The sequence below is a fragment of the Pistacia vera genome, unplaced genomic scaffold (assembly GCF_008641045.1).
Source record: "Pistacia vera cultivar Batoury unplaced genomic scaffold, PisVer_v2 Contig58, whole genome shotgun sequence".
Lineage (NCBI taxonomy): Eukaryota > Viridiplantae > Streptophyta > Magnoliopsida > Sapindales > Anacardiaceae > Pistacia > Pistacia vera.
This window is the reverse complement of record NW_022196423.1, coordinates 313,230-325,734: the sequence shown is the minus strand read 5'-3', so window position 1 is coordinate 325,734 and position 12,505 is coordinate 313,230.

Here is a 12,505-nt window from a genome sequence, read left to right as displayed (position 1 = left end):
CTCTCGCCTTAGTTTCTATCGTTATACAATCTCTCTTGCTTTAGTCTATCGTTTTTCACTCTCTCCCTCTCTGTTCTCTCCCTCTTTGCTTTCTTTCTTTTTTTCGAACCAATTAGAACTTAACATCCTCCCCTATTTTCGCTCATTCAACCTCTGTTTTCTCTTTTAGATCCTCCCGTCTTTACTAGATTTGTTTCGCCAACACATCAACCTCTATGGTAACAACAAACCAATTTAGCCCACCTTAACTCACTCAGTCCAGTTTGTATCACCTCTCCACACCATCACGTGTTGTAAGCATAAACAACAATCAAGCTCAAGTTCAGGTTTCGAAGGATCAAGCCAAACTGAAGAGCCAAACATGGCTTCAAAAGAAATATTCTCTTTTCTCCCTTTTTTGTTTTTTGCAACAAAAATGGCGGCAACATCTTCTAAAAAGATTGTCGATTGGACCAGTTGTTCGTTCTCTCTCACCTTCAAACAGATTCTACAGATCTCATTACACACCATCCTCCTCTTTCCCCTGAATGATTCAGGTTGCATCCTCTCTGATGCCGCAACATTCTTCACGGGTCGGCCGGCTTCCATCATCTTTAACAAATAGCTCAGCTCCAACTCCATCTTCTCCCACGACAAGAACTACGGCTCCACCTCTATTTGGAACATCATTATTCATGGATGGGGCTATAGTCTCTCCCCTGTTAGAAGCATCTTTGTCTATGACAGGTTCTGCAACATCCTTATTTGGAAGTATTGACACTTTCATTACATTTCCTACTTCAAAGTCAACTACTCCTTCGTGGCATGCATGTCCATTCAAACTTGCTCCTCTGGTTTTGTTCAGATGGTGTCGATTGATTATTGCCAAGTTTCAAGTAATTATGTTTTTCACCTATATAGTTTGGCTCCGTTCGACTTCAGCACCCAACAAGTCCCTCAACGACTTAACCTTTGCTCGTTTCACCCACACCAAGTCAAAGGTTCAACCATTATTAGACTAACAGTTGTGGTAGCATCCCCTTCAAACTCGATTTCTAATAAAGCTTCTTCAAGTAGCTAGCATCTTCAAGCTTTCCTTCCTTCATACCCGTCTCTACCCCTTTGCCACCAACACGTGAAGGGTCATATTGAAACCTTCAACTACACCAATTGTCACTTCTTTAGGGTTTGTGGTGCATGTTATTGACTTGTAGTATTCGTAAACCCCAGAGTCCCTCGTTCAACTCTCTAAACTTTAAAACTGCAAATCACTAACAACCACCTTCTAGCACAACTCTAACGACTTCAGCAAGTTGTCACTCGGCTCGTTCAAGGTCCTTTACTAGTAACAACGTTTAACCTAGGTGTGCATACAAGCCGAGTCGAGTCGAGCCGAGTAGTGGCTGGCTCGAGCTCAGCTCGGTGAGACAAAGTGGGAGCTCGAGCTCGTCAAGCTCCAGCTTGTGAGCTCGAGCTCGGCTCAACAATTAAGTTACATGGTTCGAGCTCGACTCGGCTCAACTCGTCAAGTTCCAAGCCGAGCCGAGCCGAGTCGAGCTCGAGCCCGAGCCAAGCTCGTTTGCAGCTTTTTCCCAGCAAAACACAACACATCTTCTTCTTTCATTTTCCCAATTCCAAATCTACCTCTTCTCATCAACGTGAATTACCACTCCATTTTACACCTTCTTCTTCCACAACTCTTTTTCATTCTCACTTTCAAACCCATCATAATATTCTTAAACTAGCATAACAATATATAATTAATTAATGCATATCTCAATAAAGCTCAATAGATTATATACTTTGATACTTTGTAGTGCTAATATATATACAACGTTTGTATATGCTGGAAAGCATGCTACATATATACAATGTTTTCATATTTTCTTTATGCTCAATAATTGTCTTTCAGATACATAAACCACACTGTTTTAACATTCAAACATGGGAAAATGAAACCTTCATCACAAAATTACCATTAAAAGTAAAAAATAAGCTCTAAATTCAACAAACATTCATTCAAATAACATCCAAAGCAAATAAATTTAACAATCCTTAATCCAAAAAAAACATTGAAACCAAAGCACAAAATAAAACCAAACATTAAGCATATGGAATTCAGTCCATGGGAAACAAAAAGCATCCTATTTTCTTCTGCCAAATCATATCAACAAGAAGACCAGCAGTTTCTCTTCTCTTGCATCCACCTGACCCATGAAGCTTCTCTTCTCTTGCATCAACTCAAAGGTTACAAGAAAGGTTACAGGAAAGCTTCAAGCGCAGGAAAGCTTGCTCAACATATGGAAATCTTACTGTCAAAAAAGGACTAATTTAGCTGATGCAATCCATATTAAATGCAAAAAATCCACTCAAAGGTTACAGGAAAGCTTCAAGCGCAGGAAAGCTTGCTCAACATTAATTGCCTCTTGGTTATAGAGCATTTAAACAAAGAAATGGTGAAGTTGCTCCAGCCAATTTCCACGGTTCTTCTACAAGACAGTGAAAAGTTTACAAAAATATGGAGCACCAATCCACTAAACGAGACACCTTACAATCACAACAAAAACGCAAAAATCATTTAACTACACTACAAATTTTCCTTACTAAAGATGACTGTAATATCTGCCTACACTACAAATTCAAAGCCAAGCAAGGACATGAACCTTTTCCCATTAAATTTCAGCATCTTCCTCTCCAACATCACCATAAATTTTTTTATTCCATTCATTCAACTGATGTGTTGGATGAATGGAATAAAAAAACCTAGCATAGAACTCAGACCCAAATTTCCGTTGGAAGGGTGTGTTGCATTTACTACTTTTTTTTTGGGGAAAATACAGGTGGGAAGACAGTGATGTTCAGGTCCCCATTAGTACAATCTTTAACATCTGATGTACTACTGAAGAAGACACTGAAATTGAGCGACATAACCATCAAAACTCTTCTCTAAGAGGCATTTCGTCAAACACATAACAATTTCTCTGCAAACTTCCAAAAATTAACGCAACTCATATCACCCAGCTTCCAATTTCCAATTATTTAGCAAAGTCAACATATATTTATTATGAGAGGAAAACAAAGAAATTTGTAATCAATTTAAACAAGTTTAAAGAATGAGACTCACAGCAAGAGACAACTTTGGGTGTCAAGAAGCAGGAAAATGTACCTTGTGGCAGCAGGGAAGTGAAGAAGGGAAGACGATGGTGGACGGTAGTAGCTGAAGCTGGTCGCTGGTCGATAGTAGCTAAATGAAGGCTGGATGAAAGCTGGACAATGGAGGTGAATAGCTGAATGTCTCTGTTTTCGACTGAATGAAAGACTTCATATCAAATTTTAGGGCAGATTTTAATACGCGAGCTTTGCCTAATCGATCGATCTCACGAGCTCGCCTACTCAAATGACGTCGCGAGTTCTTTGAACAGTTCGTGAACAGTCGAATCGAACCCAAGAAGCTCGATGGTTTTCACGAGCTTGAAGTTAAGCTCGAACTCGTGAACTACTCGTCTTCCAATGAGTCGAGCCCGAGCTCGTCAGTAGTCAAATCCGAGCAGCTCACGAGTAGCTTGGTTTAACTGCACCACTAGTTCAACCTGACACGAAGGATTCTAGCACAACTCTAGCGGCTTCAGCAAGTTGTCACTCGGCTCGTTCAAGGTCCCCTACTAGTGAACAGCGTTCAACCTGACATGAAGGACCACTCAGCTCTGCTTAAAAAAACCATGATAGTTTCATCTAAAAAACACCCACTTTTCCTATGCCTTGCTCAGGTTCACTCAACTAAAAAAAAAAAAAAAAAAAATCTATCCACCATTTGAAACGTGAGCTGCAATCCCACCAAAACACTTCAAGAGTTCAGCTTTCTCTACTCGTCCTAAGTAGCCCTATAAATAGCAATAGACTCCCCTCAGCCCCACAAACAACGTCTTCTTACGTAAAAGAACCACCAACTCTCACAGTCAATGAAAGAAAAACAAAAACCCACTTAACTCAGCCTTTAGGGTTAAGTCGATCCTAGCAAAACACTCATCCTCTACACTTGGCCTCCTATTTTGAATCAAGCTTGGAGCAAGACACTAACTCCCAAAGTTTTCCTTTACTACATAGATTTTCACTTATCCCCTCTCCATATAAACTTATCCTTCATTTGGCCTTGTACGTGCTCATCAGCATCCTTTTCCACTCGGTTTGATTGACCTTACCGAGTTGAGCAGGTAAAAGTTGGCCCTCACTTTACAATTTCTCACTCAGCTCCAATAAGCAACTTCACCAAGTGAACCAAGTACTGCTCCTATACATCATTGTTAACAACTAGTATTGCTTCTCCCAACAGTGCCCCTCTCACAACCTCTACATCCACTACAACACCTCCTATGGTTGTTTTTTCTCTTGTTTTCAGGTATGGAGCATCGGCATCTACACCAACCAAGTTCAAGTTTCTAACCTTTTTTAGCGTTAGAAGTGCTTAGGCATCTAGTAATGCAAATGGTCTTGCAACTCCAATTCAGAGCATGCCTAACCAATTTGAATCAACTCCGTCATCTATGTCATTCAGGTTGGCTAGGAATCCCTCCTTCTCCTCTGGTAATTCCTTATTTGGCTCCTCAAACTTCTATGGTTGAACCTTTTGGTTTAACTCCTACATTTGGATTGGATTCCACTTCCTCATCATAGGTTGACTTGATCAACTCCATTAGTGGCCCTACTAAAATGTCTTTGGTTCCAATTGGCAAGCCCCTAAGACTCCCTCATTTGCTTCAACATTCAACTCTTCATCTCCCTCAATTGGTTTTCAGTTTAGAGGTTCAGCTTCATCTGCTGCTACTAGCAATGCTTCTTCGTTTGGCTCGTCTACAAATAATGCATCAAGTTCCATTTTCCTATTCTCTCCAGCTGTAGTAGCCACCTCATCAAAACCTGCCTGTGGTAGTGCAGGTTCTATGTTTGCATTTGGTTCCACTCCTTCAAATAATAAATAAATTTGAAGAGAAGAGCAGACTTTAAATGACCAGACATAAGAAAAAAAGAAAAAGAAAAAGAAGAATCACTACTCGATGGAAGCATTATCGGTAACTCACACAGCTTGATCTTTTACGTACACATATGCTTGTTGCTTAAAACATGCATGTCACTTCTCCAGGTAAGCTTATTCTTTTCTTGGTTTTGCATCACTTCTCCATACGGCTTGTTACTTGATGCATGCATGACATTTTCCATTTTCCATTTATCTTTCATTTGGTCTTGCACATGCACGCCATTACTTCTCTTATTCAATTTATTGTCGATAACTCCACACCATGTTGAATAACATATAAAGTTGTTTCAAGTCGTCTACTATGTTCAACTTCAATCAATTTACATCAACTCGGACGCGATAGTCGATCATATCGACAAGGCCTCGATACTTAGCATCTATAGTTTTTTTAACTACAATTGTTATACATTGACTCAGACGTGAGGCCCGAATTACATCAACAGTTGGTCATATCAACAGAGCCTCGGTACTTAGCATCTATAGTTTTTTCAACTATAGTTGGTTTACATCGACTCGGACGCGAGACCTGAATTACATCATAATCGGTCACACCGACAGGGCCTTGATACTTAGCATCTACAATTTTTTCAACTACAATTGGTTTACATCGACTCGGATGCGAGGCCCGATTCCTTGAATTTCAACTACAAGTCGGTCACGCTGACTAGGCCACAAGGCCCGATTCCTTGAATTTCAACTACAAGTCGGTCACGCTGACTAGGCCACAAGGCATGATTCCTTGAATTTCAACTACAAGTCGGCCACGCCGACTCGGCCACAAGGCTTGATTCCTTGAAATCCAATTACAAGTCAGTCACGCCAACTCGATCACGCCGACTTGGTCACAAGGCCCAATGCCTTGGAAGTTCAACTGCAAGTCAGTCATGCCGATTCAACCATATGACCTAATGCCTAGGTTTTCTATTAAAAGTCAGTAACTCCTCCCAACCCAAGTTGGCCGAACGAGTCTTCACATTCACCTCCCAACTTTGATTGGTCAAGCAAACATCCATATTTCTCCCAATTTCGAATGGTTGAGCATTCACTCCTCCCAACTCAGGATGGTCGAGCCCCCACCTCCTAACTTAGGTTGGTCAAGCAAACTCCTCCCAACTCAAGATAGTTGAGTGAACTTTCATATTCCAAACAACGGTCCGTCCGACCAGATGAGCTACTAGCACTAATCCGCTCAGTCTGCACTCATTCGATTAAAACTACTCTCTAAGCTAAATACTATTTAACTTAAAGAGTGGGGGGCTAACTGTATAGGCAAAAAATTGTCTTGGGCTTGACGAGGCCCAATAGCGAAATAAACATGTCACAGCCCAAAGCCTTAGCCCAATCCCGGTTAAGTCTACGTTTAAAGTCACATTGTGAATTGCCCACTCTATAAGTTGGGCTATCCTATAAGTTAAGCTAAAATTGGGTTCCGGCCCATTAGCCTACAATAGTCCATAAATAGGAAATCAAAATCTCATTTTATTTCCTCTTCTGTTAAGATCTTGAATCTTACTCAAACTAGTAAATATAACTTGACAAGGACAAGAAAATATCTTTCTTTCCTGATAGGGATTATCTGCCAAAGTATAACTCAATGTCCTACTAGAATTCCAACCCCTTGGGTTCACTATATAAACAGAGGTCTGATGTTAGAGTCGTGAAAGTGACTCTATTTTGGTGATAAAAATACCTCATGTGTGATTAAATTGAAGTATATTGAGACAATTAAAGAATTTATGAATTTATTCACGAAAATCGCTTCCTAATATTTTTCTTATGAATTTAACATGTTTGGAATGATTTTGGAAAGTATATGAGTTGATATTACGTTGTGGTTTATGGATTAGGGGTGATTTGGTCTCATTTATGCTGTTTAGGGGGTAAAATGTCATGTTTTAAGGGGCTGATTTTGTCACTTTTCAATTGTGTAGGGACCAAAGTGATATTTTGCAATTTGTTCTATAAAAGAAAAGAAATTTCGTGTGAACCAGGAGGCGCTGTTCATCCATTTTCCGGCGACTCTTCCCCTTCCATTTCCGGTGACCTCCGGCGACTCTTCATCTTCCTCATACAGAGAGCTTTAGCTTTCCGTCAACTCCACCGCAAGCCACCACCACGAATCACGGAAATGCAGCCGCAACGTTTCGTCTTCCACCACCGCGACGCTTCGTCTTCCAGGCCAGTTTTGGCCGTTTTTTGACGTCGTTTCAACTCCCCAAGAGTCGATCTTTATTCCCCACGGCTGGATCTACACTTCCCAAGCTTCAGTTGCCGCGAAAACCGTCGGAATCCGCTACTTTGCCGCCGCGCCTCTTCATCTTCCAGCCCAGATCTTGCTCATTTCCGGCGACTTCTCACCTCCCCAAGACCTTATCTGAACTCCCCATCACCAGAGCTTTCCATCGGTACCTTCGGATCCCATTTCTGCCACTGTTTTCCGGAAGACCCGTCGAAAAACGTTAATTTTCTGGCGAGTGCGGCTGTTCATATTTTGGGTTGTCCGTTGGTCATTTTCGCCCCTTCTTCGCATCATATCACTGTCGGTTACCTCCTCTCCGCCATGGTCAGCTTCGTTTCCACCGTTTCGGCCTCCGTCATCACCACCATGAGCGGCTAAGTTCCCGGTTGTCTGTTACGGCATAGGCGAGATCGAGATTGACTCCACGACTCTCCTCATCAGCTCTCGACTAGTTGGATGAACCCAATTATAGGACATTTGGTAGTATTGTGCTTCGGATTATATTTGTTTTCGTTTCATGTTTGATTTCGATACTTTAATATGATTTGAGCATAACTTGTGATGAATACTGTTGTCCATTATGATTTAATGTTTTCATAGAACTTACTGAATGATAAACGTTGGTTTGAAATAATTAAATGATGAATATTGCTTTTCATTACTTCGCATCGATTGTAATTGAGTTGTGTTCGGATTTAATTTAATTTTTACTATTGTTGCGTTTATTGTGAAGTTGGTTGATTGGATTATACGTGTTGACAAATTGTATTTGTTAATCGCGTACCAACTAGTGGTATTGCCTTGTAGCGTTTATCGGCGTTCAATGATAGTCTTTAACCAATCGAACTTGAGTGATCGGGTGAGACAGGATAGATTATACCTAGAGTGTGGGGAAGCCATTTCATTGATTTACTTTGCCTTGTAGGTTTAGGGGATCGTAGAGGGTGGAGAAGAATTGTGTGAGTCGGTCTCATGTCGAACCAAAACCGTAACAGCAACATTTTTATTATAAAGTCTTTATTAGTTTTAATTTCACTATTTCATTATTTGCATTTAGTCTATTTAGTTTCATTAATCAATTGCCAATTTCATTTCCGCTACTCAAAATACATTAGATTGTTAGTCTTACTCCCTGTGGATTCGACCTTGCTTACCACTAACTACAGTATTTAGATTTAATTTTGTGACTGTGACGACTAGTTTAACATCTACTCTCTCAGAATTCATTCAATCTCCACAACTCAAAATCACCTCCTTACTACTAAATTCTTACTCCTGAGAATTCCGAGAATTCTACACCTTCGTCGTGGTCTTGGCCTTCAAAAAAAACTCCTGGTAATCTTTCTTTTCCTAATTCTCATCAAATCGTCTCTTTCAGCCTTACTGACTTGAGCATCGGAGTGCCTGGCAAACACCACACTGATGTTTTTCGTAAGTTTCACGCTTATCTTTTCATGTGTGTAAGTCCAACGGATTGTCAATGGCCTCAACCTCACGAGATTAGACCCTATTTCAGTAACAGTAGATTTTTTGCATCTACATATACTACTCAAGGTGGGACAAACATTGAATTCCACCATTATTTTCCACCTTTTCACTTTCCAACTTTAAAACCTCCTCCATTAATCCACTAACCTTTTATGTTTCAAATTCTTAACTTACACCGCCACATTTCATTTCATTCAATTTATTTAATATATTCCAAAAATTCCCCACATGAATGAAAATGACAAATCTAGACACAAGACGCAGTGATGGAGTTTAAACGGCTGAACTTGCATAAGATAGGTAGGTGTTACCCTTTGAACCTTCTCTTGTGAAAGTATGTTTACTTTACTGACTAATTAGTAGACATGATGTTTTTAAATTGATTTGTCATTTATGCAAATGATGACATACTTCACACAAGAATCCTTCTTGAAATTATTTAATTCTCATTATTATGTTCATTTTGGCCATGAACATACCACTGGTTTTGCGAGAAGTTCTTAAGAATTGATTGAAACATATAAAAGAATATAGTCATATCAGTTTTTACAATCTCATGTGGATGTGTTAATACATGTTTCTAAACAGATCAAGTACAAGGACTATATATACTTACTGATTTGGACCATAAAAGTTGTCATTCACCTTCTGTAAGGGAGCAATATGTCTATGTCCTTAGTTTATTTTAGATAACCTTTTCATAATAAAGATGTTATTAATTGCTTTTTTTTTTCTTTTTGTGAGAGGGGTTGTGTCACTCTACGCAACTTAATAGACGAAAATATTGCAATACCCAACCACGTTCTCATAGGGTTTTTTATAGGATTTTCCTTTTACCTACTTTTATCTTTGTCTCATTCTGTGAACATAATTCTCCTTATTTTTAACCTATACCTAGGAATTTTAAGAGGATTTCTCATCTAATGTAATCAGGTTTTTTGGAAAACTCAACTTGCCAAGTTTTTCTACCATCCCTAAACCTAACTTACAAATGTAAATTATTTTGTAATTTCACAAGTCTAATGTAATGTAACTGATGGTGTTATTTTCTTTCAAAATATCCATGAACGAACACACAAACACAAATTTTCGTTATATTCTCTCTCTCTCTCTGAACCATACCAGAGACAAAGATGTGTTTATAGCATTAAAAGTGAGATATTTATTAATAGATTTACGATTTTGCCCTATCTAAATAACCAACAATTAAATATTAATTAGATAACAAGGCAACATAAGAAGCTTCGCATTAATTTACGAGGCTTAGTATTATTAGATTGGTCGAATAACCTGGTCACACACCAATATAAACCATTGAACTAATATAGTAACATTTATATTTTAATTAAAAATTAAAACAAAAACAAAAAAAAACATAATGATTAACCTTTTCATAATAAGGTTGTTATTAATTGCTTCTTTTTTTTTTTTTCTTTTTTTTTAATGGGTTGTGTCACTCTACTCAACTTAATAGCTTTGTTTTAAAAGCTGGACTGGACCGGCCAGTCTAACCGGTTTGATTGGGACCCGGTTGTGTGTTCGATCCAAGCTAATATAAAACCCGTTATCATTTAAAAGCCGCTTTAACCCGTTATCAAACCGAATAAACAGTGCAACCCGTCTGGTCGAATCGGACCGCTTGGTGAACCGGGTCAATGTTTAAAATGAAAAAACCCTAGATCTGATTTATTTTTCTTGCGACTCCACTTGTCCCCTCTCTTCAATCCCTCAACTCTCCAAAATCGCAACTCCCTTCTCAGATAATTGCACTCAGTCTCAATTCAATCTCTCAACTCCACTTTCCCTTGGACCTTTGCTCAACGACGGCAGCACCTCCTTCGCTGGATTTCGACGATAACGCACTCCCCTTCTCCTTGCTCGATGACGGCAAGACCTCCCTCGCTAGATTTTGGTGACGACGTACCTCCCTTCTCCCTTGCTCGACGACGGCAACACCTCTCTCGCTGGATTTCGGCAGTGATGCACCTCCCTTCTCCCTTGCTCGACGAAGGCAGCATCTCACTCGTTGGATTTCGGCGACGATGCACCTCCCTTCTCCCTTGGGCGACAACGACGGACGATAATGCCTCCCTCCTTCACTGGAATCGACGACGACAACACTCTCTTTTGTAAAGATATTTCCACTCTTTTTTTTTTTTTTTTTATGAATCTATTGCTTTCATGCTTTGATGGATAATTTGTTCACTGAATTGGATAATTTGACTGCTCATTTTAATTTAATGCACCATCCAAATGCATTTATGTGAATCAATGACATCCATTCAAATGAATGAACCAGTCAGTTTTTAACTAATTTTCCCTTTTCATTTGGATTAACATTCATTCTACCAAGCCATACATATACATAACACAAATTTTATCTTGTTGTATTTTGTTTTTAGTGTTTTACAAAATTCAAATGCAAACAAAAATTCTGAGAGTTGTTGTGCTGGGTGTGAATGTGAGAGAGAGAAAGGTTGGTTCTTCATTTGTTTTGAAATTCTTGCAAATTAATCCCTTTACATTTAAGTTAACACCAAAGACACCCTTATAATAACAATAACATATCCTTTATTAAGTTTGGCCGTTTTTTTTAAAATGTGCTGACATCATCATGATGTGTGATGACATCACCGATCCAACCGGTTGGACCGGTTGAACCGTGACCCGGCCATCAGAGCGGGTTGCCCTCCGGTCCGATTTTTAAAACAATGCTTAATAGACAAAAATATTGCAATGCCCAACCAAGTTCTTGTAGGGTTTTTTATGAGATTTTCCTTTCACCTACTTTTATCTTCGTTAGGGGTGGGCGGGTACAGGTACCTATCCAAAATCAAAGGGACCAGAATCGGAATCATCGGTTCCGATCCCTAAAAACTTGGAACCGAAACTTGTGTTACAGGTTCCAGGTACCTTAAAAAATATCAATTACCCCCTATTTTTTTTAAATGACTAATAAACCCTTATAAAATTATAATTACACCATTAACAACTAAGTGCAAAACATTAAATAATATATTTGTTTATATATACTTGATATTTAATGCTTGATTATAAGTATTTAATTGTTTGTTTTCACCTATAATAAACATTTAAAAGCTATTATTTAATGTAAATTCTTAATGTATATTAATTTTTTAATCAAGTAATAAGTTAAACTTAAATGTTAATAAGAATATTTTGAAAAACTGATCTTTTAATTAAAATTAATAAGACTTTTGATACTAAGATAAAAAAACCAAAATTTTCTTATATATTTATATGATATGCAAAATATATATATATATATATATATATATATATATAAAACCCTATATGCAAACTATAAAAAAAAAAACTCCCTATTCTTTAATATTATATCAATTTAGTCCCGGTTCCTTTGATTTTGAACCAGAATTGGAACCGCACAGTATCAGTTCCAATTTTTTGGAACAGGAATCTACCTGTTACAGCCGGTTCCGGGTAGGAATCGGAACCCACACCCGGGTACCCGTCGGTTCCGGTTCTACCCTAAAATTTTGCCCACCCCTTATCTTTGTCTCATTTTGTGAACATAATTCTCCTCATTCTTAACCTATACCTAAGAATTTTAGGAGGATTCATCATCCAATGGAATCAAGTTTTTTTTTTTTAAAAAAAAAAAAACTCAATTTGCCAAGTTTTCCTACCATACCTAAACCTTAACTTACAAAAGTAAATTATTTTGTAATTTCACAAGTCTAATGTAACGTAACTGACAGTATTATTTTTCTTTCAATATATCTATG